Below are 26,130 nucleotides of genomic sequence, written 5' to 3' on the forward strand. Positions count from 1 at the left end.
TCTACAAGTAAGCAAGAGCAAACTGTGGGTGCCTGTGAAATATTATTTCTGTGCTGGTGTTCCATGATTTAATTAAACAATTGCCTCATGCATTGAGTGACTGTGCTACAAAAATGAAGCACCAGCTTGTGCCAAATGGGTTTTCCTTAGAATCCTTTCTCCTTAAGTTGAAAAGTATTACTGTATGTTTGTGATGGATCGCAAGGCAAAAGGTGATTTCCTGGTTAAGGAACATGACATGTCACCTGAAGAGCACAGCAATCAGTTTGCATCTGCTAAAGGTTTTCATGTGGTATGGGGTGAGTAGCTCAAGGCCTCTGTTCCCAGGTGTTTCCACTGGGCTAGGTATTTTCTAGAAACATTGCCAATGCCATGCAGCGCACTGCTTTTTGTCTCAGGCCTACTTGCGGCTTTCAAATTAGGCACACAAAATTTCCATGCTATTCAAACAATTCTAGAGCTTGAATTCTGGGCCCCAGTAGGTTTCTTTTCTATGTGAAATACTAAAACATCATGTCCACAGTAGCACAGTACTGCCTGTGACAGAACTGGTAATGTTTCCATAGAATTATAGAATGCCCTGAGTTGGAAGGAACTCACAAGGATCATCAAAGTCCAACTCCTTTTTATTCAGTGCATAATTCTGGTGGCATGTAGTAAGGAAGATCTGGCAAAATCTATTGGTTGTAGGGGATAAAACTAAATAGTGATTAACTACCTTTCCTCTAAATAAGATTGGCCTCTACAAAAGCCAAGTATTTGATCATTAGACTATCCTTTTATCTAAAAGCAGGATACAGAGTTACAGTTACATGGGCAGCCTTGGTTTTTAATGTCATTGGTTGATTATTGGTGGATATAGAAATCTCATTGCTCTTTGCATATTGCATCTTATTTTAGGGTGTGCTAAGTATATGTGTCAAAATAGCTTGGAATTTACATGTGAATTAACACATCCCAGATGCACTTCCTGAAACCAAAGTGGTCCTTACACATACAGAAAGCAGAAAAATGAGGAATATTATCAGCAGAGACACAGAACCTATTATCAAATTACCAAAGGAAGTGGTGTGTGAATTTGATTATTGGCAGTGTTGTTACTTATTTGTATTGCCATGGCTTCGATGAGCACTCAGACTGTGAGAGCTCTCAGACACGCTGCATTAGATGTAGCATAAATGGAAAAAGACTTTTCCTGCTTCCAGGGAACTTTACTATCTAAGCATTAAACAAAAGCAACAAGGCAGTGCAGCTAATGGCAGCACAGCAGCACAAGGAGTACTGGTCAGCACAATCACAAATACTGTCCAAGCTTTTTGAACTTACCCTGGGAAAGAAAATCCCTAAGAACAATTTCTCCCAAGTATGAGAGGAATCATGGCGGGGCGGGGGGGAAGCAGAGAGATGCATTTCAAATTTTAGGAGTTGGCAACAGCTACTGGTATCATATGCCAGGTTGACATGGGTGTTGAGCTCTTGACAGGAAGAAAGCAGTGACTGGCAGGATGGAAAAGGGCAATTGGAAGATTCTTAAAATGAAGATGAGTAGCTTGAGTTTGGTACTAGAGAAGAGGCTGCCAGAGGAAGAAAGTGCTGTTACCACAGTACCCAAAATGGCCAAAGTGGCAGGCTGTACAAATACAGCCTTTGCAGCTATACTCAAGAAAGTCATAAGCCCCATAAAAACTGAATCAATAGGTGGTTTTATCTTTTTGGTTTTAATTTCCATTATATGATTCTTTCTGACAGACACTACGTGTCTATTGTTCTGAGATTATTTTGAGCACTATTTATTTTATAATTGAAAAATATAAATGCAGAGCTCAAGTGTTGCCAGCACATGAGCTGTAGATTTCTTCTGCTGCTTCTTTATAATTTTCCACTTCTTTATGACTGGTGTAAGAACAGAAAAGCTGTATTTTTATAATGTGCATATGCAAAGGGTTTCACTAGTTTTCTACAAGTATTGAATATTTAAGAAGGAGGAACTATAGCTGTGTGCTTTAGAAAGCTTCCAAGAACATTTATGTTGTGAAATGGAACTGCTTAGAACTATTTCCTTTTCCATTTTGCCTTGTTGCGAGTCCTGTTCACAGAATGGTGGTACAGCTTTTCTCTGAGTTGGCAAATGTTAGGATTGGCATTAGTGCTGAACTGGGATTTAGGTTTTCTAAGGTTCAACCCTTTTGTCTGAATTCAGGGACTTGCTGTGATATCATCAACACATCGTAGGTGTTCAGTGGTCTGATGACAATTTTGGCTTTTAAAAGATCCTGCCATTTTGTCTTCTATTGAAAGCTTTGATGAATGCACTATTGTGGATGTGGTGTTGACGCAATATAATTCAGGAGAAGTAATATGGAATCAGACATGCTCCATACAATTACACTGCCGTGAAATCAACAGCACAAATATTGCGCTGCTATGATAGGAACTGAGAGCTGAAAATATGAAGTTAGAGAAAGCAAAATTGTGGTTTCTGTTGCCATCCTGCATTCTACTTCATTCTTCTATTTTTAAATTCTGGAAAAAAGGGAACTCATACATACATATATTTCTTTTAAAATAAAGAACATATACATCCAGAACCTGTGAGTGTTTCAACATCACCTCAACTAATATAGGTTGTGTGTAACAGACAACTGAAAGAAAACACAAACAGAAGGTTGAAAGCATGTGATGGGAGGGATTACAGAATTCAAAATTTGTATCAGTCTCAAAATTGTATTAGCTGTTGGTGGTTCTCTAATGCTGAGGTGAAATATGTAAAAGACTACAGTGACCTACTCAAACTGTGATATTTGTGCATATGGAAGTCATGTTCTGAATCTGAGATGAATATCATGGAATCCAGGTTTACATCACTTAGGTGGCTGAAGTCAATTCTGTTCTGAACTACTATTTGAAATCAGAATTATATTATAGACAATTATTGTTTAATTTTTTTATTACTGAAGACATTTGGAGTTTCCATATTTAGTTTCTAGTGTTTTAAGAACTCTATATATTCAATTCCATTTATTTCTGTTTTTAAAACAAACAAGCAAAACAAAACTGTATTTTTAATGTATTGTGACCTTTTCTGAAGCCATAAAAATAAACATAGCTGAACAAAAAAGATTTGGAAATCCAGAATGAGGATAATTTTTACATCCTGATATAGCGTAAATTTTTAAAAATTGACTTCTGGTCTAGCAAAGTTGGTACAAGGGCATCGATATTGACATCTGTGCCAAAGTTTTTGTTGCAGTCTGTATTTATCAGTGCTTTTCTGTGTCACTTCCTTGGTTTTCCTAAAAGGAAATCTCCCTTGGAAGGATTGGCTTCCTGCATTATATTTCTTGTAACCTTTTTAAAAGGTAAGGCTGATAGGCTGTGATGCAGTTAACGTGCCATATTAACAGAGCTCTTGGTTATAGCTGCCATAATATCACTGGTCTGGCAACAGAGGGAAGGACTGAAACAAGATCTCTACCTAGTAAATTAGGAGTTACCATACTCTGCCACCTTCACACGTGGTACCTGGACAGGCCTGTGGTTCTAGAGCTGACCTACCCTTCATCTGTGCCCTTGCTCCACAAAATTGTAGGTAAGAAGGTGCCATGAAGCCTGGAGCAAGGGCATCTTACATCTTGCTCTCTGACCAGCACTCCTCCTTTTCCTAAGTTCCTCCATCATCAGATTGCCCTGCTTTTCACAAATGGAAGACCCCAGAGTTGCTAACAGCCTGTGGGGCACTAGAGGTGATTATGCCAAAATGTGTAGCACAATACCGTATCAACACTGGAAGTCAGCATTTTCAGCCCATTCTCTTTTCTTTCCCACAAGAATCTTGTTTTGAATGCCTAGGGGGTATAGGCCATTTCAACCACACAAATATTTTTTTTAAAAAATCTTTCAATAAGAAGTTACATTCCATTGCCATGGAAATAATTGATAAAATCTACAAAAAATGTTCAAATAGGAAATAATGCTGATGAACACAGATCCAAACCCAAGTGTGCTTGCATGCATTAATCAATAATAATAATAATAATAATAATAATAATAATAATAATAATTCGTTTATGTTGCCATCATGAGATGTTCTGAGAATATATGAGAAGTGGTTATACAAAAAAAGAAAACCACAGCTATTTTCTCTGATTAGCTCATACAGCTGGAAAAAGAACACAAGCTTTCAGATACAGAGTTCCTGCATCAGAATCCTCCATAAGTTATAATAGGAAATTGTTTCCATTAAAAGTAAGATAACACTTGGCAGGGAAAGTGCATATAGATGTTTATATTTTTAAATTTTATAAAGAAGCACTGAAACATCCAAAGGTTTTGTGAAATCAAGAGGAAAAAAGGGTTCTGTCTTGAAGCTGAAAAGACCCAGAAAGTTGTGAACTTAACTGGTATTTTTTTATAGTATAAAGTTCCATAGGGTCCGTGTGTACACAGAGAGGTTGTAGCCCCATGGTAAATGTGTGATGTGCCTGTGTAGGGCTCAATAATCCAGCTCTTCTGAGGCAACTCCTGTGATTCCAAACCTCTGAGCCACTTCAAAGAACTCCTGTTTTAAAAAGTATCAAAGACATGCTGGGGGAAAAAAAATTATCCTCTGAATAGAGGACAGTACCTGTCCAGTGGTCCCAAAGAAAAGGTACTGTCACTGTATGGAGTAGGCAATATTTGGGCCACAACAAGTACTCAGTTTAGTATTTGCAGTCCCATGACATGCCAAGGGCTTTGTACTATTAGAAAAAGAAAGGGAAAATTCCCTCTGCCAGATACAAATCAGTGTTTATTTCTGGTGCTGAACAGAAACACTGCTTATTCAAGAAACAATAAAGCCTCTTCTCAACAAACTAGAAAACACAAGACTCCAACACAAAAGTATCTTTACTCTTTCAGAGAAATATTAGAAAACAAAAACAACATTAAAATAATACATTTTTTTAGGTTTGAAGGGTTTTTTTATTGTGGAAGAGATGTGCATGAGCCCTTTACAAGCAGACAAATACCAAGAATAGTTTCACAAGCAGAGTACATGTAATAGTCCAAATACAAAAGATGTTGTAACAGCACTCACTTGGAGCACTCTGCCCCACCTCCGTCATGATTTTAATGTTTTGTGTGTATCAATAAAACCAATGAGCCATAGTATTATGTGCTTTCCTTTCTGGAAGACAAGGCACCAGCATGAGTTTTTAATATATGTACATGTTTTTTATAAACAACACATACATTAGTGAAGATATTTCAGGATCTTGTGGTGCAGCCTTTCTGAGCTAGGGCAAAATTATTAGACTTCAAATTTCCGTTTGTAGGAAAGTCCTGTAAACACCTTCAGCTACTATTTATTTGTAAGCTGCTACAATTATGCCACATATGATTTGATTATTAGGGTTAGCAGGACCATGGCTAATGGAATCAGTATCATGGCTACAGCAAGCTTTGTGAATTTTCTCTGCCAGTTTTCTGCATAACTACACTTGTGTCACTCATATGGCACAGGGGTTCTCTAACAATTAATTGTAAACCAGAGGGAAACTTTTAATGGACCTTTTCTTGGGATCTCATGTTAAAAAAAGAAAAGTTCCCATGAGTGAAGTATAAGTTAGCTTTTCCAGGGGGGAAAAAAGGAATGAATTACATTTCTCTTCTTGTCCTTTAAATGAATAGCATAGTTTGGGTGAAATTATCAGGCAATTGCATGCCTTTTATGCACATAATGCTATTTGATGAAAGCGGTGTTTTGATCTGCTGAGGATAATACAGATCCAGGGTTGGATTCATTGGTAAGAGTAAAGCTGTCTTCTGTGATAACTTCATCTCAGCATGAGGTCAGACGGGGAAAACTGGGATGGGGGATTAAAAAATGACACAGTCGGAGCAGTATTCAGTTCCCTGCTGTGCTCCTGGCTGCACACTATAGCTTATGTTTCTGATCTGTTATGGTATTGTCTGCTTTTCTCTCCCAGAGCAGAAAGAGATTGCTTAAAACTTTTCTTTTTTCAGCTAGAGGGATTAGTTCAGTGCAGCTTTTTTAATTAAAGAAACTGTATCTTTTTCAATGTAATTTAAGGCTGTACAAGAAGGCCATCAGCATTCATAACTTAGTACTGTTACCTGCAACAAAGCCTAGCCATTCATTTTACATTCACAAGAAGAAATCACTATTAAGATTTGTGAGGGTTAAAATATGATGATTGGCCCTGCAACTGAAAGAATCACAGTTACCCATTGTCTCCTGAGAGTCTTCTGTGAAAGAACATCAGTTTTCCTGTTATTTATCTGGGCTTTCCTAATTAAATCTCTGTGACATCAGAATGGTGGTTAAAAAATATTCTGATGTGCCAAAATAGATCTGAGCATATCTTTTTCACAAAAAAAAAAAGAATGCAAAAACACTCCAAATATTAAAATGGCATCTACAGAAAATGGCTCTGTAACATCAGCCACGTCTGTATCAGAACAATATTTCCGCTCAACAGAATTTCTAAATATGTAACTAGTACCTTTATTAATAAGTAATAACATGCAAATAACTGACACATGTTCAAGATACCTAAAATGCTCAGTTTGTATGTATGGCTATAGATGTAGATGTGTGTTTATGCATATATATGTGTATGTCTGTATTCATATAGACACATGTAGATTTATATATCAATAGATATACACACAGTTACATATATTTTTCAGCTCAGAGAGTTGAATTTACAGCACAATTTAAACAAGGTTAATAGCCAAAACCTTCAAATGTTTCAAATAAGGCCCATATGGTGATCACTTTACAAAGCATACAGGGACTGTGCTTAGGTTGCAACATACACATTTCCAACTAAATTCCATGCCAGATCAATTAGAAACAGTTCTCCTGAGCAGACAGGAACAAACACAGATTGTTACCACTCCACTGCCTGAACTCTTGTCTTCCAGCAATGAAAGCAGTCATCTTGAATACAACATATTTTACTACTAACAGCCTAAGATTTTTTTTTTTTTTAAACTGGTAGTATTTTAATAAAATCTCTGTTTCAGCACATCAGAGCAATTAACATCCAAATTATGAGAATAAAATGGCAGATTGCTATTAGAGCTTTTGGTTAGAGAGGTATTTTTCCCAGATTGCATTTGTTCGTGATGTCTTCTGCTAGAAGGAGTACATAGCACAGGAGAAGAAGAAAAAGAAAGAACCAGACAACAGAAAAGCGCTTTTAGTTTCTTTCTTCCTCATGCAATGTGCTTTTCTTTAAATCATCTTTTCTGCACATTTCCTAAATCTGAACGTTTTTCTGGTGGAATTTCTTGTTATTTTTTTAAATATGCCTTTTAGCTAGAAAGGAAAACAAAAATGTTAATTATGACTATGAAGCTTAGGTAAAACAAGGCCTCTTCTTTCTTGTAAATAGCATAAATTCTGAATGTGACTTAATTACATAAACTTCTGTATGTACATATAAGGTCTGTATGTTGACTTCCAAATTGCTATAAATATTCTGCATTCCTCCTGTTAAAGGAAAATATGGGTAGTTGCACCTATCTATAGTGGCTGGGAAAGTGTTGTACCAGCAAACACAAATCTTACATTTTTCACGGCCTTGTGTACTAACTCACACAATGATGGCAATAACGGCACTTTGTGATGGCTCCCACTTATGAATACAAGGTGATTAAAATGATTATGGGCTTTGGTTTAGGGCCATAAGTTTAGCTCAGGCAGTAGTTTCTAATGCAGTGTTAACACAATATGAAAGGCATTTTTGTATTCCAAATCGTATGCAAACTCCTTCAGGTTCTTTCCTGAGGACCCAATGAAGAGGGTCAGCAGTTTTGTGCAGCTGAAGTGCATCATTTTCACCAGAGGTCAGCTTCCCATATAGCTTTATTTTATGCAGTGGAACACAAACTAATGTAGTGGAAAAGCATGACCCCCATTTAAAGGTTGATTTGTATGATAATCAGTACATTTAGTGGCTTCAAAATGAACGTGTGTAAGGCCCTATCTTGCTTTAATTAAGGTAATTAAGACATATTTCCCTCTGCAGACAGCTATTTAATTTTATGGCTTTGTCAGTGATCAGATTAGAATATTTGTTTTACAATTTTACCGCAACTCGATACTCGGGGAAAAAGTGCCTCTCGATCTGCTGCTGGCGGTGAGGCGGGCGAGGCAGCGCAGCCCTTGGCGCGGAGCGAGCCCAGCGCAGCTCCGCGCGTCCGCAGCCGCTCCGGTCCGTCACTGCGCCCCCGCGCACCGCGGCTTCCCCTGGCGCCGGCCGCCGCGGGCGGCCCCTTCTTCCCAAAGTTTCCCCGTTCCCAGAGAGGAGCGGTGCGGTTCTCTGCGGGGCTTAGGGCAGAGCGCGGTCACGGCGGGTTCGTCACCTTCTGACCTGGCCCCGCCGCGGTCCGCGCTGGGCACGGCGCGGGGGCTGCGCGGGGGCTGCGAGGGCTCGGCCGTCCTGCCCGGCCGAGGGAGGGAAGCGAGGCGGCTCCGCCGACAGCTCGGAAGCGGCCGCTCGAGCGGCTGCCAACTCCGTCCCTTCGCGGGGCTTGCACAGGAGCGGGAGCCGCGGAGCTGGCCGCGCCAACTAATGGGGACAGTTGTTTCCATTTGATGACCAACCAGCAAGGCTGACTCGAAAGGAGAACTTTTTTTTTTTTTTTTTTGAATTAGAGTTGTGATTATGAAGTATCCTGACATAGGACTGCCAGTTGTTTCCGTTACGTAGAGGTAATCCCTACCTAGCTGCAGTAAAGCGCATCTTGACTCTTACCCCGAAGGAAAATGGATGGTTAGAAACAGTTTCTTCCTTCATGAGCTGTAGATCCAGCACCGTTAACAATGCAGAGATTTGAGATCTGGGTTTTTTTTTTTTTAGACGTGCGAATATCCTAAAGAGCGTGGCGCCCTGGAACCAGAAAATGCCGAAAAGCCTGGCAGAGCCCAAGTTACTGTTCAAGTACAGAAGGACACGTTAAGAACAATTTAGGGAGTTTGAGAAGAATGTGCCAATGTCTTGAATGTGTGTCGTCTTTTGGAGTTACTGGTAGATTAGTGCAGGAGCCGGCATGTCTCGCATCAGAGGACGTCCTGCTCTTTCCTCTCAGTAGCACCTACCGTCCAAAAAGATTTACTGATAGTCCCATCTGAAAAAAAAAATAAATCTCTAAGTCGATGAGGAACGCATACCCTTTTGTTCTTTCAGTGCTGAAATAGTGAGCTTACTGGAAATCCAAAAAATCCAAATGAGTAAGGAATAGCTGCTGTGTGATTTTAGAGAGTTTAGTCACATTTAATAGTTGACATTAGGAAGATAGTTTCCTACAAAGCTCTAACTCAGATGTGCCTGCACACTTTTTCAAATTAACTTAAACTCTAAGGGCTGAAATTTAATTAAATTTTGGTAAGCCTGGTAATGCTGCTTCAGTGATGTCCAAGTTAAGAGTGCCAAAATAACTTGTTCTTGCTCAAGAACTTCAAATGTGTATCAATAAGTAGCTGACTTTTGTTGTCTATCCAGTAGGCTTTGCACAAGGAAGGTATGATGTTACCTTTCTATTTATAATAAAACAGCATCTGAACTCAAGGTACTTGAGGGCAGTAAAAAGTTCAAAATAGTACTATATTAATGGATTTAGAAAAGGTATTGCAAATGGATGAAGTAGTAGTGCAAAATACAGTGCTTTAAATTTGCATTTGCAAAACATAACTTTAAATATTGTGTTAGCACTGTAAGCCAAAAGAAAAAAATTGTAAGTAAACCCCCGAGTCTACAAGATTGGCTTGTAGTTTAGCAGAAATGCTATTTTGTATAACATGCAACAACAATTGCAGTATTTGGTGTAAGTTCAGGGTTGATTGTTCCTGTGTGCCTAGCTATAGGCGTTTTGTAACAATGAATTTTGTGCAATTCACATTTTCACACTTTGAGTGCTTTCTTGTAAGAGCTAAACTCTTTGTAGTATATTTTATTTGAAAGACAAGGTCATGATGATTCCAATTCTGCCTGTATTGTCTGTGCACTTACCTGCACAGAACTCTCTCTCTCGAGGTCTCTGTGGCTCCTACTTTTTGAAATGAAATGCCACCACTTCAGAGCCACCCATAAAGTCAGTAGAGAGTATTCATTTAAATCCATTGGTTTAGTTGTTGTATCTTTAAAATACTTTGGCAAACCTCTATTTAAAAGTAGTTACTTTTATTAAAACTTTTCTGGGGATGAAGACGTGACATTGCCATTATAAAATACTTTTTTTCTCTTCCTTTCTGTATGCTCATATTATGAATTACACATTGACTGTTGACTTAAAAAGGCTTGAAACATTTGTGGTTTTGTATTGCACTTGCTGTATAACGGTGCTTTGTGATGCTGGCTCTGTGTGCGTGGTACCTGCTGTAATTCCCACATGCTGACCTCAGCACTGTCGAATCAGTTTATATACCCAGGCACCTTGTCTCTCGGGTCGAGCCCAGCAAAGTACAAATGCAAAGAAAACACTGGAGTAAAACACGGGCATGTGAGAGAAAGCTGCTGGACTGATCATAGTCCAGCTGGCTCCCTCGCAATGCCCGCTGGTTACATCTGCAGTAACGTTTCCATGGTTAGGAGGTATTTCCAGTTATTTCAGGACAGAGGAATACGGGGATTTTCCTTGGGAACGTTTAAGATAACAAAGTCGTGCATCTTTCATTACAGAGTCAGAGATGTGGTGGATAAAGTTAGGAAAATCAAAGTACTGCAGCGGGTAGCCAGCTAAACGTTCAAAGCTGCTCATCTGTCTAACTTCTCCGGGTGTTTCGCATCTCGTGTGTGAAACGCCTTTGAGTTTAAAAGGGAAGGATAAAGGCGTAAAAAGAGAGCGGTCCTAGATAGGTAGGTAGGTAACATCTCAGTGTGCGAAAAGTTACAGCTACTACTTTGAGCCGAGAGGTTGCTGAGGAGTCAGGGAGAAAAATAAGCAGAAGCGCCTTTGTACACCACGGAGAAATGGCTTTAAAAGCAGATGTTTAAGCTGTAATCAGGTCACTCGGCACCCGGCTCCCGCCCAACTCCGAAAATTGCCGGGGTGCGGCGGAAAGGCCGGGCGGGGGGGCTGCGGGTACCCGTGCGAGGGGCGGGCTGCCGGGCCGGGGAGCGCCGCCGGCACCCTCCGGCCTTGCCGGGCGGCCCCGCCGCGCCGCGCCGCGCCCGGGCTGCCGGCAGCGCCGAGGAGCCTCGGCGGGCGGGCTGCCCGCGGCGCCGGCTCTGCTTGGCCGGGCGCGGTGCGGTGCTGCGGGGGAGCTGCGGATTATTTCCCCAAATTCTTTCCCTCCCCTGATACAAATAAATAGGTCCCCGCGGAAAACAAAATGCAGCGGAGGGATGCTTCGTGCCCTGCCGGGTGGAGGGAACGCGCAGCGGAGGCGTGTAAGTTCATTAGTGTTTGCAATCAGGAGCACGCAGACACCCTCATCAGGGCAGACAGCGGCCAAGAGCCATTCATCAGCCTGAAGTGCCGCTCGCGGATGACCCCTAAATCACCGCCGGCGTCGTGGATGCGCTGATTAGGCTCAGCGTGGGAGCCGCGCCGCGGCACTCCATGCGAGCGGCGGGGACGGGGGGGCAGCAGGCTGAGGGTCCGCAGCCCGGTGGGTCGTGTCCCGGCCTGGGGCGGCGCAGGGAAGCACCGGGGCCCTCGGCCGGGTCCCCCGCGTTACGGCGAAAGTAGGTGCTGGCGGCGGCGGCGGCGGCGGCTCCTCCCCGCGCTCCTCCCCCCCGGCACGTCGCTGTGCGCGTACCTTCGCCCTCCCCTCCCGTAAGAAGAGGGGCCAAACTCCTTGCCCGCCCGGCGGGGGAGGAGGCGGGGAAAGTGAGCTCCGCGGGACGCGCAGGCTCCCGCGGCGCGGGGCGCGGGCAGCAACTCGTGGCCCTCCCCCGCCCGGCCCCCGGCCCTCCCCTCGCTCCCGCCCGCCCTCCGCTCCCGCCCGCCCGGCCTGACAAAGTGCCGGCGTGCGCCGCTCTCCCCCGCGCTGCTGCCGGGGCGCGGAGGCGGCGAGGCTCGCGGCGTGCCCGCGGTAAGTGGCGCGCTGCGCTCCGCGGCTGTCCGGCCGGCAGCGGGGAGCCGGGGCCGCTGCCCTCCGCCCGGACCAGAGCGGGCTGGGGTCGGTGCGCGGCGGCCGGCGGAGGTTTTTGCGGCCCTCCGTCCCTCCCTTCCCCACCTCCCCCACGGCGGCACCGTTGGCGGCGGGACTTTCGCCGGGCGGTGGGCGGGAGTCGCGGGGCGTCCCGGGACGCGCGGCTGCGGCCGGAGCGCGGCCCCAGGTAGGGCTACGCGGGCGCGGGGGAGCAGGAGGATGGGGCCGGGGACGCAACTTAACGTGGAAACTCCGCGGTGCCGGGCGGAAAACTGAGCGGGGGGGGTGGGAGGGGTCTGGGTCTGGCAGCAGCGCTGCGCGGCCTCGGCGGCCTCGGAGCGGGGTCTGGGGCTGCTGCTGTGCGCGCTCCCCGGGGGGCTGAGCGCGCTCCCGGCGGCGGTGGGACTGGGCACCGCAGCAGTTTCGGTGCTTTCCCAAGTCGGCATCCTCACTTTTGGAAGATAAACGGAAGTGTCCGCGCTCCTGTCCGGTGAGCGTAGCGGCGCGGGCGGAGGCGCGAAAGCTCGTCCGAGCAAGTTTATGGTGGGTTTGGAACTTGGTGTTTGTTGGCTCGGCTGTGCGGGCGCGGGGCGCTCCCGGCGCGTTTGTCAAGCGGCGGCGGGCGGTGACGGGCTGCCGGGTGGTCTGTGCTCCAGGGCTGCCACCGGGGCTCTACCTGCTCTCCTGCCAAAGGACGGCATCGCATCTGTAATGGTCTAGTCAGTAAACTGTAGTGAAAATCCTGTTACCGTGCAGCGAAAACACATGGCGACCAAAGAAATTGTGTGTCACTGTGGTCTGGGGAGAAAGGGGTGGTCTGCCCCGCGAAATTCCAAACATTGCTGGTGTCTGGTGGGGTTTTTCTTCATGTGTACGTAGGAAGCACATCTACTGTTCTGTGGACTTAAAACTTTTATATTCTAAAGATGCTTTTAAACAAAGTAATGTAAAAAGAGAACATATCCAAACTCCCATCTTGATGTGCTCACAGACTGTTAAACGTTTTTTAATAGGAGCAGTTTCCATAAGGTATCATGTAGGTGTAGCCTTCTTTAAATAGTTAGATTTAAAATATTTTTGTAGGAAAACTTTGGCAGTTTTATTTTTCTACTTTCTAAATATCCTGTGTCTCTTAAGCTAAGCCTTAGTTCAATGCTTGTTTGGTTTTATTTGACTGTTACCCTGCATTTTATATTTACTTCCTCAGGCAAAGTATTTTGCTTCATACCACTGAAGAGTTGTAGTGATATTCTGTGGCTGTGTGGATCCTAAAATTCTGTCTAGTAAAGAATAAATTGAAGTATAAATGTTGTTCATCTATGGTCTTAAAGAAAAGTTAATTGTAAAACACTTGAAGACACTCTCTGAAAAATACCACTGCTCTTCCCTTCCAAAATAATCCAAGTGCTATTCAGAATTGTTACTGCATTCACATCTAGGAGATTAGTTTAATATTGTATGCAGGGAAAAATTTTCACAAAATGTACTTTTATATAATACAAGAGTGGTTTGGAAGAAGGGCCCCTATGTGAATATACATGAAAATTGTATCACTTAAATTTTGGAAAAATATTAGCTTACAATTCTGAAGCTTTGCTACTATGAATTTGCTGGGTTACTTTCAATGGTCTAGTAAATTAGGGGAGGGGAAAAAAGCCAATAGTACAGAAATATTAGATGCATACATCCCTTTAAAAAGGGAAAGGGGTTCAGTGGAGTGAACACTGAGATAAAAGATTCTGTTTAGTATGAGAAATACTTGACCCCGCTGAGATTCTTTTGTTTAATATGTTTTGAAGAAAAACAATCCCAAATAACATCCATAATCCATTTAGCAGGTTAAGACTGGTACTTCAGTCAAATCTCTTAGAGCTGGGAGTAATTTTTCTCTGTTTAAATGAAAAAAGAGAAGAAAAGGATATATTAATAGAAACTAGATTTAAAGTTACAAATGAGCACATAATGGCTGCTGTAGTAAACATCTGTCTTATAGAAGCCCCATAAAATATTAGAAAATGAAATAATAACCTGGAAGTATTTTTTGTCATTTTCTAGCCTTAACAATTAACAGTCTTGGCTCAGTGAGATCCTCAGAACCTTTACCTTCAGTTAAAATCAGCGAGCATTGTGCAGACTGACGCCCCTGAAGATTGATGCAAAAACTCCCACTAACTTGCATCAGTTTTGGATTAGGCCCAATAAAAGCTGAGAGTGCCCAGCAACTCGGAGGATCAGGTGCTGTTTGTGAAGGGGCATTGTGCAGTACAGACATAAAAGACCAGAGATGCTAAGGCTTCAGATCAGAACTGCTCTTATGTTTATAGTAATACTGTACTTAATGCTCTGTTTCTATTATAGAAAACTCATCTCTCTGTCAGTGTGCAAGAGAAACTATAAAATTCTTATAGAGCAAAATTATTATAGAGAAATCTTAATTTCTAATTTTTTTTCCAAAATGTTATGCAAGTAAGTTGCGCTTGTGTAAGATTTAGAGGCTGATTCGAGCTATACTGGTACTACATATTAGAGATTGCTAATAAGATTAATATATCTATATAATATTATTGTCTCTTAAGAATAACTTTACTGTTGAAAATATATTCTATTAAATGCATACATGTAAACCCGTTAGGTTTACTGTTTTAGTAAATGTAGTGATAATGTGACTATCACCTGCAAGTTTGTGCATTATCAAGGGCAGAAAATATTATCAGAAATAATTTTAGAGTGTTTATTAGGAAATCCTTGGTTTGATTAAATAATTTTTTTACCCCAGGCTAACTAGTTAAGTAAGTCCTTTCAGGATACCTGCATGAGATTCTTCTTAGACTGAAGAGTGTCTTAAAATGAAGCTTTTATCTTTCTAACAGAGTAGTATTATTTGCAGAGTTTTAGCTTGTAGAAAACATTTCAGGGACCCAGAGTTAGGGTTGAGGTTCACACAGTCAGATGAACAATTAAAAGAGAGCCCCAAACATTTAATTTTTTAGAAGTAACAGAGGCTTTAAAGAAGTTACCATTGTAAAAATGTGCCGCTTTAACAGCCTTTCCTTAGTTCTAAAACTGATTAATTGCTGTGTCTTATAAAACCTGATTTATTTCATACTTTTTTCATACCAAGCATTACCATTATGAAGCTCTCCTTATAAGTGAGATTAATGTTTCTGAGCAAAGAAGTGGTTTGGAGGGCTGCATTCATTTTGAGTGCTAGTCTAATCAATTTTAGATACAGCATTTCACAATGTATCAGTCTGCATGCGAAGCTGCCTTATTATGTGGAATTAACTTGTTAGTGATTGATAGGAAGCCTGCTCCATCTCCAGAGGTGATTTGTTAGAAAACAAGTGTTACAGGTTCCAGGAGTTTGAGTACAGGGTCAGGCGATTCCGGTACCCATTCTGTTGTCTGACTGAAGCTTGACAGAGAAGTTAGGAAAAAATGCTGTTTGGGTTTTTTTTTTTAAGCTAAAAAATGCAACACACTCCAAAAATCCTAAAACCAAACCACTTACATTAAATGGTGTTCCTTACTGTGGTATTGGGCTTCACAGTCAGTCTGAAGTGACAGGTATGAGGCACAGACAGTGTCTTTGTGCATCACTAGGTGCTGTTACAATGCATGTCTCCTGGATTATTTGGAGGAAAAGCTTTAGCATTTGAAATCAAAACTCAGAAGGCTAGTTTCAGATGACAAGGTGCAGACCTACTGGATATTGCTTGCATAGTTATTGAAATACATGCCAATGCTGTTTTTTCCCTTTTAAAAGGAGCAAGGGTTGTGTTTGTTTCAATAGCTAGTGAAATATTTGCACATTCTGTCTGTGCACCTTTTGGTCTCAGCTTCACCACTGTTTAATTCTTAACCACTAGGCTATGGTCACACACTACTGCTGAGTGTGATGCATAAACATTTAAAGTCCAGGAAAAAAAATGCTTCCTCCATATTGAGAGAAAAATAAGTTTAAAAAGGCCAAATTTAAAAAACATATATGAGAAACCTCTGAAAATTGTAAACAGTTCTAAGAAAATATAGGTGTATGCATCTGTTATGAGGATAGTAATTTAAATCTAAATAATTGTTATTTATGTGTTTCTTGCAAGATGTACTAATTGCATTCAGTGAATTTTTTAAGTTTGCAGATTGGACTTATTACATTTGTCTTTTAGTTCAAGTGTGCATGTTAACGTTGCAACTGAAGCATTGCATAAAAGTATTTCTGGTCTTATGCAGATCAGAAGTAATAAAATTACAAAATGTTTATGAAAAACAGGCTCTAAGTGCTCCTCACCTTTTAGTTCACTCTGGCTTTATGGAATAAACATTACTTGTACAGGTTCATTTTAATATTGCAACTGAATTAGCTGCTACTGAACAAATATGAAGGGAATAGTATCTTAAACATAATAAAATGGAGAGTGCAACACAAACTGTTACTCTGATTGCTGTCTTAGATGCAAGTCTGTCTGCATGTTCCATACTTTCAACTTATGGGCAATTTACTCTTATTTTAAAATACATTTTATGCAAAGCTGATACTTGGATGACACAAGATTGAAAAGTTAAGTCTGGTACTGTTTTGTGCTGATACATGCTGTGAGTCTTGCAAAGAAGTGGGCGTGCTTTTATAGTTTAGACTGAAATTCAACATATAAGTTCAAACCTAGGTGACCCAATTATTTTAAATTTTGCAATTTAAGTCTGTAACAGATTGAGGTTGTTGATACTTGATGTGTATGTTTGTGTCTACAAAAAAAGTTAATTGCAAACATTAGTGCCTAGATGTATTGAAAGCAAAACAGTAAACTAGAAACTGTAAAGTGCTGTACTGAATTCAGCACTGATTAACGTACTCTGCAAATCCACTGAAATCACCAAATTACCTGGATTGTCATGTACTTATGCTCTGGGAGGCTGTTGTAGAAGTTTGTTTTAAAATATCTTAATAACTGAAATGTGCATTAAAAGTTAAAGTAACTTAGGTTCGCTTTTACATTAGGAGGTCATGAATGCAAATTCAATCTTTGTGTATAAAGGAAAACTTTTCAACTTGAGAAAAGATGTTTTAAATTATTTCTGGTTACTTTCCTGGTTTTTATATTTTTATCACACTGCTAGTAAGTCTTTAAAATGAAAATCTTAACATGAACTAGCTATGGATTATAATTATGTGATAATAGAGTCTCTATGCCTCTTTTTCTATTCTCCCCCAACATACCTCCATTCCATCCCCGGCAAAATCCTGGAACGATTGCAGAAATTTTTACTGCAGAACAGGTTTGCCAACTTGGTTTACTCTTTCAAGTAATTTATTTTGAAAGAAAGGAGTATATCTTTTATAATGATGGTCTAAAGTCTGTATTCTATAAACCTTTAAATTTCATGAGTTAAGATCTACACGTGTCTTTTGCATCTGAATTACAGCAGTGTCAAATTGCAAAAATCTTAAGATATTATGACTGCAGTTTTCCCTGTAACAGTATGAAAAATATTCAGAAAAGCAGCAGTTATTATTGTAAAAGCTGTCTTGGTGTGGAACTTAGAATGTGTTGTGTTGAAATCAGTTGTGCTGGTGGTGTTACTTTTCGACATTGTATTGAATTTCTAATAGTGTTCTTGACAGCGGTTAAGCCAACGTACAAAGGAACTAATGTGTCTTATTTCCTTATTTGAGTCTTGACAATTTTTAGTGTCTTAGGAAAACTGTCAAGGGTAAAATTGGTAAAATACAGATTTAAAACATTTTTCTTGGCAGGAGTGGAATAGAAAGTTGCATGTGAGAATTTTTAGAGGAGGGGGAAAGAAATTAATCACCTCCATGATTTATTATAATACAGCAATAGATTCCTAAATCATAGAAGTCCTTGATACCTTTGACTGGTTCATGGAGAGGGGTGACTATGTAGTGGTTGAAGAAATCATCATTGCTAATAAGTGTTACTTTAGATTAGCAAATGAAAGACTGCATAGTCCTTCAAAGGCCTCATCCATTCTCATTATAATCCTTTGAACATTTGTCTGACCTTTCTAAAGAAACTCTACAGAAACTTTATGCTTAGGATTGCACATAAATAAACTGACCAGCACTTGTCTCAAGAAGTTTGTACTCTAATGACAGTAGCAATAATACATCTTTTAAAAAAATATATCAAATGTTACTTGCCACAGCAAATTGTTAATTTATTTTCAAATATCACAATGTAATACTTGAGACTAATGAGTGTAAAGCAGCTTATTAAAAGCAAAATAATATCACAGTTCTCTAAAAAAATCTAAAACCAAATTGTATTGCTAATATTTTTCCTCTCAGCTTTGTTATGATTTGTAAATATAGAAAGCTGGGGTAGGTGGGGTAATTTTCTTTTCAAGGCTGTATGTGTGAAGGTTTGTGCAGCTAGGACATGACCAGCTAAAGCAAACCAGCATAGCTCTACTCACCTCAGGGAAGACATTGCCATTTACCTTCTGGATCATGGCATGTAGGCTATGCTCATGAAACACTTTCCATTTAGAGTTTGCTTTAATTCTTTTTTTTTTTTTTAAATAAGCAGTTTACTTCTTTCCTTTTGTAAAATACATGGCTTATTTGAATAGGCTTTGGTGCCTCTCAAAAGCATCATGGCTCAGATGGGTTTTTTCCATTAAAAGAAAAAACCTCTTATTCTGTTAGTTAACTTGGCAAAGCAGAAAATAATTCATTTTATTAAATCAGGTTTTTTTAAAGAAAGACATTATTTGTTCACACTACTGAATTTATTCAAGTATTTGATGTCTCCCTATTCCTTTTAAGAGAGATTTTTGATTTCAGTGTCAAAAGGTTGAGGGGCAGCATCCAAACCTATGCAACTGGAACTGAGGAAAGATACTATATTCCAGCAAATCAGCTGGTTGAAATCTTGGTTACAAGTTGGGAGTGTTCGTGTATTACTTTAGCAATAAAGGCAGAGTCACTGGAAGCATTAATATTGAGGCAGCAGTTACTAAATTACCATTTGTTTACTATTGTTCCCATGCTGGAAGGCAGAAATGTTGTATTTTTAAAGTAATGAAGGAACTGGAGAAATGCTGGACCTCTGCAAATGATTGAGCTTAGTCCAGGAAAATAAACAGGTAATTGAGAGTGCTGAGGAATTCTAGGTTGTGTTTGGTATATCAGACTGATAAATATGAAATCCTCAAATTTGATTTCCCCTCATCCCTAACTAGTTAGAAAATTAAAAATTTAGGCAGAAAAGAGCCCTTTCATATTCTATGGTAGGAAATATTCTTTTTCATACCTTGCTTTGCTGGTAATATGCATACATGCACACATGTTTTGGATTGTCTAATCTTCAATATTATTACTTTGGGTTTAGTGTAAATTGATGGCAGATGAATGAAAAGCCTTCCTGCAGATTTTTAAAAATATAGATGTGTATCTGCATGTGCATGTACTTTGACCATTCAATAGTGACTTACAAATGTACAGTACAAAATTACAGGAGGATTTGTCCTTTTCCCCAGATTTGTCTGTCAGTTGCTGAAGTTTGTGATTCCAACACAGGCCAGTGTGTTGGGAGGTGTAAAAAAAACCTTAGGGTCTGAAGTGCACAGTGGCATCTCAGTGAGTGCTGGGAGCAGAAATGCTCATCACCTATGAGGAAGTTTTCCAGTCATTTGTGTCTTGATAGAGTATGAAAAAAGACCCACCTAGTAACCCAATCTATCTAAAGGTATGGTAACTTAGAAATACAACTATGAATGACTGTGCTCTACAGGAAACCTGCAAGTAATAAGTGATTAAAAAAGCTGGTGTTTTATTTTCTTTCTTAAATGAAGAGTATCTTAGCATGAAAATGAAATATCAACTCTTACTTAGCATGAAATAGTTATAATTACATTTAGAAATGTTTTAAGTAGCTTAAAAGTGCATAGCTGCTCTTACTATTCTTTCGATAATTTCACGTTAATTGTGGATTGATACAGGGTTAATGATATAAAATGTTAGCACTTCTAATGATATGTTTAAGAACAGTGCAGACATTGAATTCAGTAAACTGAATATGTGGCCTCATAAATAAATGCTGAATTATAATACAAAGCACACCATGACCAAATTAATTAGTATGTTTAATCTAGTGAATTCCAGCTAGGCTGCATATAATATGGACATGTATTTAATTTCTAAATTTAATATTAGCTGCATAAGCCAGCCCTTACTTAATCAGTGCAGATCAGTAATAGAAATGTAATATATCTGGGGTTTTGCATAAGCTTTTCTCTTTAAACAAGATGTTTTAACATTGTTTGAGATTTTAAATATTGTAATTAACAAAAGGCATGTGGGTAGGAACGTTTCCTGTGTTCTCCCCATAATTTGTCGTCATCAGGCGGTAGAATTCCTGAGATCCAAAATAAAATATTCATTCAATCAAAATGGCGGAGCTCATTAAAATTCATTCAAGGATCTAGGGCAGAATATTTTGTATTTGCTTATTTGATACAAAATTTACTGCTGGTTGCTTAGGTGTAATTATTGTTATATCAGAATTTTTTTTTTAAATTTGGGTAGAGTTAAAATGCCAGCAGAATAATCTTGATTTTTCATTTGAAAGCTTTACTTTTCAAAGAAAGTGCAGAAGAAAAGGCTATTTAATTTTTTAATAACCTGTACTTTAGATTTTTCCTCTTGTAAATTAGATTTTTATCACATGAGCCATAGGGCATACAGATTTTCTTGAACTCATCTTTTGAATTCTTAAATGTGAGTTTAGGATAGAAATAGGAAATTGGGTGGTATTGAGTCCAGTTTTGAAAACCTCTAAATAATCTGTTCAGTTGGTAGTTTCAGGGGCTTCGATGAGATTGTGTAGTGAATAGGCATTGTCCCTGTGATCAGTGCTCTATAGGCTTAGGCTCATTGCTTTCAGAGGAAAGTCTGAGAATAATCAGCATGTGTTTTCTTCTTTTTTTCTTGATTCGGGATTACACACTCTGCCTGTAACCTTTGATATAAATCTACCTTTGCTTCGTGTTCTTTTTCTGGTAAATACTTGACTAGTAATGAGCTGATGAACTGCTCAGTTTTTATGGAGAGCCCATAAAGAACAGAATGGGCTGACTGCACTTTGGTCCTCAGTCCAACCTTATTGTTAAATGTGTTTAGGATGATTTCCACCCCCATTCCCAGCATTTGGAAGGAGCAAATCCAATAACTGTTTATTTGCTGAGGCACACAAAGGAGCGCGCTGTCCGAAAGGGGGCACAGTGAGGTTACGCCTGTGCTGCCATGTTAAACACAGCGCCGTCGCTTTCCCACGTGCTGGGACACCATCATCTGTGCTTTTATTCTTAAAGAGCTCCCTCGTGGCATTTGGATCTGTACTCATTCATGGGACTCCCAAACATGGTTTAGCTGTTAAGATCAGAGATAGATTTATTCTGGGGACCATTCCCATTAAGCACTTGGCTTCCAGCTTCCTAATTTAGAGGGTAAGGCTTGTTACTAGCACAGACCTGATTTAATTATACAGGCTTTAAGCATGGTTTTGGACAAGATGGCCTCCAGAACTCTTTTCCAGCCTAAATTGTGTGATTTCAAGCCTTTTGGTTGCATTCCTTGCAGTCCTTCTTGGGGGTGTGGAATTTACAATTCAGTAGTCACACCTCAATTCAGTGTTGCCAATGGTAATTCTATTACTACACTTCCCAAAATAATTGTTTATCAGGCTCAGAAGTAAAATCATCATATTTGTGTTTTAATCAGTTTAAATAAACAAATGTTAGTGTTTTATAGCCTGGTGTAGGAGTAATATTTTTTCCACCTGCTTGTGTAAGATTGTTCCTGTTAACAAGAGGCTTTGTGGGAGTGCACAAGCATAATGTGTTAGAATCATTGTTAGGTGCAGTACATTTTCCCGCACTAGAAACTTGATTCAATTAATTTAGATGTTAAGTGAAAACTGGCTTCATTTTAGTCTCTACACCTGCTAATTATTACATACTGCTAACCTGACAGAATTTAAGTTTACTGGTTTATAATAAGTGCAAAATAACTAGCTGTTTATGGGCAACATCATGCAAGAAAACCAGATTAACAGCTTTTTTGTTAAGGTTTTTATTTTGAAACTAGATTAAAGATGGTATTAACTGATTTATTATGAGAATCAAATCTGTAGGGGTTTTAAAAAGTTTTTATTTTCCTGTGGTTGGTTAAAGAATATACAAGAGGAACAAGTTACAATGCTATTTTTTTTTAATATTAATGAAAAAAAATAATAAAGTCCACTAACCCATCACTTTTTGTTTGTGAAGGGGCTTTGCTTACATCTAGCCTAAATGAAAGCTACATCACCAGCTATCACATTGAACTGTTGTTAACCCACTTACAATCCCGTGTGGGCTGTAGTTCAGTGAGCCCAAGAGGCTGAATGAAACCTAAAGGAGGTTTCTGTGCAGGACCTTCTTGGCAGTGCCTCAGTGTCATACCCACTCCATGGAGGAAAAGCAATGAGCAGCCTGGAAGGGATCTGGTCTGCCTGGGATCAGGCACCCAAAGGGGCCATCTTTGTGAAGGTCTGAGGCATGTGGTGACCTTCTCCCTGCTGCTTTGAAAGCCGGACACTTCCTGCAGTGTCTCTGCTTTAGTGATTGAAGCTAAACAGACACATTTCATCTGTGCTGCCTCCACCAAAACTGCATCAACAGCTATGAAAGCATGGAAAAATAGAGTGGAAGCTAAGGGTTTCTTTGACTGGAACGAAAGTATTTTCAGGTTTTATTTTTTGATAATAATTTTTAATCAAGATTTTTAATATTATAACTGAAATCACGTTATGGATGTTTGAAAACTGTTGTTTCATCAATGATTTGTAGGTTGAGTATTGTCCCCAGGTTAAAATAGGACCTGGACTTCTACATTAACATACAGGAACTGCATATTAGAAGCAAATGCTGCTTCAAATATGTAGAAGGTTTCATGTTTTTAATATGCATTGATACTTTTTCAGGGGAAAAAGCTTTATATATAAGCTTTATTTCCTTATAAACATATAAGCACTGTATCTATGGTATTTTGAATATTTTTGTTAAATGCAATTCAAATAATTTTAACTTAGAAAATGTGCAAAAATTAGGTTAACTGCATATAACTGTTGAAACTGTTTAGCTCACTGATATATTCAAAAATCTAAATAGGCAGTAGATGTGGACTTTTTTCCCTCTCATAATGTTACCAATATATTTAGTTTAATTTCACATCCTACAAATCAAAAGTACCAGGGTTTCTAAAAGCTTGGCCTTAATATTTCTTCTTCCTGCTCTCCTGTGCCATTCACACAACTGCTTCACTCAGCCCTGTTACGTTCCTCCCTGATGGCTGAAAATGACTGTTAGATATCAATTTCAGCTTGCAGAAGATGGGTTATATGATTTTTGGGCGACAAGTTCAGGAGCTGCTTGTTCTTTCATCTCCTCTGTGGTGGTTCGTAACTGTCTTAAAAAAGAGTAAGGTGGTGGTTTGATTAACATTTGAAGTTTTTATAAGCTGTCAGTGCATCCTTTAGAAATAAAAAATTGCCATCTTGCACCCTGTCCTCTCTGTTGCCCTCTCCATTGTTGTAAACTCAGCTGTTTGCTTATCTGTATAGTGAATTCAGAGCAGCCGTATAGTTCAAAGCAATTTTGAATGCTTAATTATCAATTTTTACAGTTTTCATTTATTTTTTGCCGGTTGATAGTAGCACTGACTCAGTTCAACAGACAGCCACAGCATAGTGGTAGGTGTAGGGCTGGAATATAAGGCTAGGACTGCATTTTTAGTTTGTTTTTAAAAAGAGAGTAGCACATCACCTACATTTTCCTTACTTATTAAATTAGAAACACCTACAGGAGGAAAGTAGGTCCTAGAAATGAGTTTGCAACGTCTGTTTTTTACTCTCTGTTTTGTGCTCAGCATCACAGCAGAAAACCTTTGGGACTAACCTAACCAAGAGAAACCATAAATAAAAGAGAGGAAATTGAAATACAAGACTGCCTTTTTTCTTCCCTCCTCCAATAACTGTATGTGCATTCATATGGTAGGACCACATGGTTACTTGATGGGGTTGTTTTTTCTGAAATACACCATTTTATAAAAGGAAAAGCAAGGATACTTAGAGTCCACAGAGGAGGGCCACCAAGATGATCAGAGAGATGGGCCACCTTTCCTATGAGGAAAGCTGAGAGAATTGGGATTGTTCAGCCAGGAAAGGAGAAGGCTTTGGGGTGACCTAATTGTCACCTTCCAGTACCTGAAGGGATCTTGCAGGACAGTTGGAGAGGGACTTTTTACAAGAGCATCTAGTGACAGAACAAGGAGGAATGGCTTCAAACTGAAAGGGAGTAGGTTTAGACTGGATGATAGGAAGAAATTCTTTACTGTGGGGGTGGCAACACACCTGAACAGATTGCCCAGGGAAGTTGTGTATGCCCCATCCCTGGAAGTCTTTCGGGCCAGTCTGGATGAGAGAGCTCTGAACAACCAGGTATAGTAGAAGGTGTCCCTGTCAATCGCAAGTGGGTTGGAACTGGAAGTCCTTTTACATTTCCTCCCCACCCAAGCCATTCTGTGCTAAGTGATTCTATGCTTCCCTTGCTCTGTATTCAAATTACATTAATTCTTCAGCAGCAGGAGGGATGTCACAGCAACCACCACTTGTTTACACTGGATGTAACAGGACCGATTTCTTTAGCCTATGCATTTAGTATTTGAGTTTTTTGAAACAGCAGATGTTGTCATTAGTGTCAGTACTATCAGTGCTTGTGTTGGTGGTTTGTGCTTTTAGAAGTTTTCAAGGAAAGACTAACCTGGAATTGATTGCTTTGTCTGAGAAACAAACCTGAAAGAGAGGAGACGCAGCTATTTATATAGCTTTTGCCTCTGCCCACCTATTTCTCTTTCCAGACATGGATATATAAAGGGATCATAGGGGTTTTCACACTTTAACCCTCCCCTTTAGTACCAGCTGATGTGACAGCAGGTAATTCTGCATTCTGTGATGGACTTATGGTTATGCCTTGTGCAGCCTTGCTGTTTGGAGGCAGCGCAATTCAGTTTCCTGGAGAAGGTCATCATCACTTAGCTATAGGTTATGATGCTGATGCTTTTATTTTTCCTGTTGGGGCTGTTCTGTTACCCATGAACAACAGATTCATTGGATCAGAAGAGGGCAAAGAAGGGGGGATGTGTCATTGCAGCCTGATGCTTAGGGCATGCATCTGAGAACAGGAAAACTTACAGCTTCTTTTAATCTTCCAGAAGTGTCCTTTTCCTTCATTCCTGGTGCTGACATGAGAGTTGGTATGCCTTTGGGCTGAGCCAGGATTTATCTGTCTTAAAGAGACACATAGATACATACATATATATATATACATACACACAGAGATATATATATTTTTTCCCCTGAAGTTAATTTTCCTTTTCCCTTTTTTGAGTTAGTCTTTGCTAGCTCCATTTGTGAAGTGTCTCTTGCTGCCACCGTACAGTTGCTAGAGCTGGCATGCAAGAGGAGGAATTGGTAGCTGAAGCTGAAATTGCTAACAGGGCTGGAAATGCACTTTTAAAAGGGATTATATGGTATTAAAACATGTACCTACAACATGAATGCATAGATACTGAAAAACTAGGATGGAAAAACATGACCACTTTCTGCTTATAAGGGTTGTTACCACTTTCCTAGACCAAATCTGAAGCCAAAGGCGTGTGTGCCTTTGTGGATTAGACTTTTGTTTTTCTCTAGACAAACAATTACCAGTTTGGCCTTTGGGTCAGATTGTGGTCCACATGGGACTAGTTTTGCACATGCAAAGGGAAGAAATACAAAAGGAAAATCATGTGGCAAAGTAAATAATTCCAAAATTAAATATAATAGATTAAAAAAAATTATTTCTCATGCTGTAAATAGCACAGTGTTTCTGATGTAATTCAGCAGATTATTCCTGTGTGCATGGGTACCTGATCCTGCCTTCTAATCACTTGCATGCTTGTCCCCCCAGTGGGAACAGAA

The 26,130-nt window shown here is 39.9% G+C and overlaps 1 protein-coding gene across 30 annotated transcripts in view; it reads left to right on the plus strand.

The window, feature by feature from the left end:
* Positions 1–26,130, plus strand: part of TENM3 (teneurin transmembrane protein 3) — a 1,291,791-nt gene that overhangs the window by 871,052 nt on the left and 394,609 nt on the right. For 3 of the 30 annotated variants that reach the window (XM_077177358.1, XM_077177360.1, XM_077177362.1), the window contains exon 1: positions 11,845–12,049. The exons of 23 other annotated variants lie outside the window; for them this stretch is intronic. The gene's annotated coding sequence lies outside the window, so the exon portion shown is untranslated. Of the gene's footprint in view, positions 1–11,195; positions 11,403–11,844; positions 12,050–12,278; positions 12,297–26,130 lie in introns of those variants that run through there. 4 more of the 30 variants (XM_077177363.1, XM_077177361.1, XM_077177359.1 and 1 more) reach the window with 4 other exon arrangements.

The sequence above is a fragment of the Agelaius phoeniceus genome, chromosome 4 (genome assembly GCF_051311805.1).
Source record: "Agelaius phoeniceus isolate bAgePho1 chromosome 4, bAgePho1.hap1, whole genome shotgun sequence".
Lineage (NCBI taxonomy): Eukaryota > Metazoa > Chordata > Aves > Passeriformes > Icteridae > Agelaius > Agelaius phoeniceus.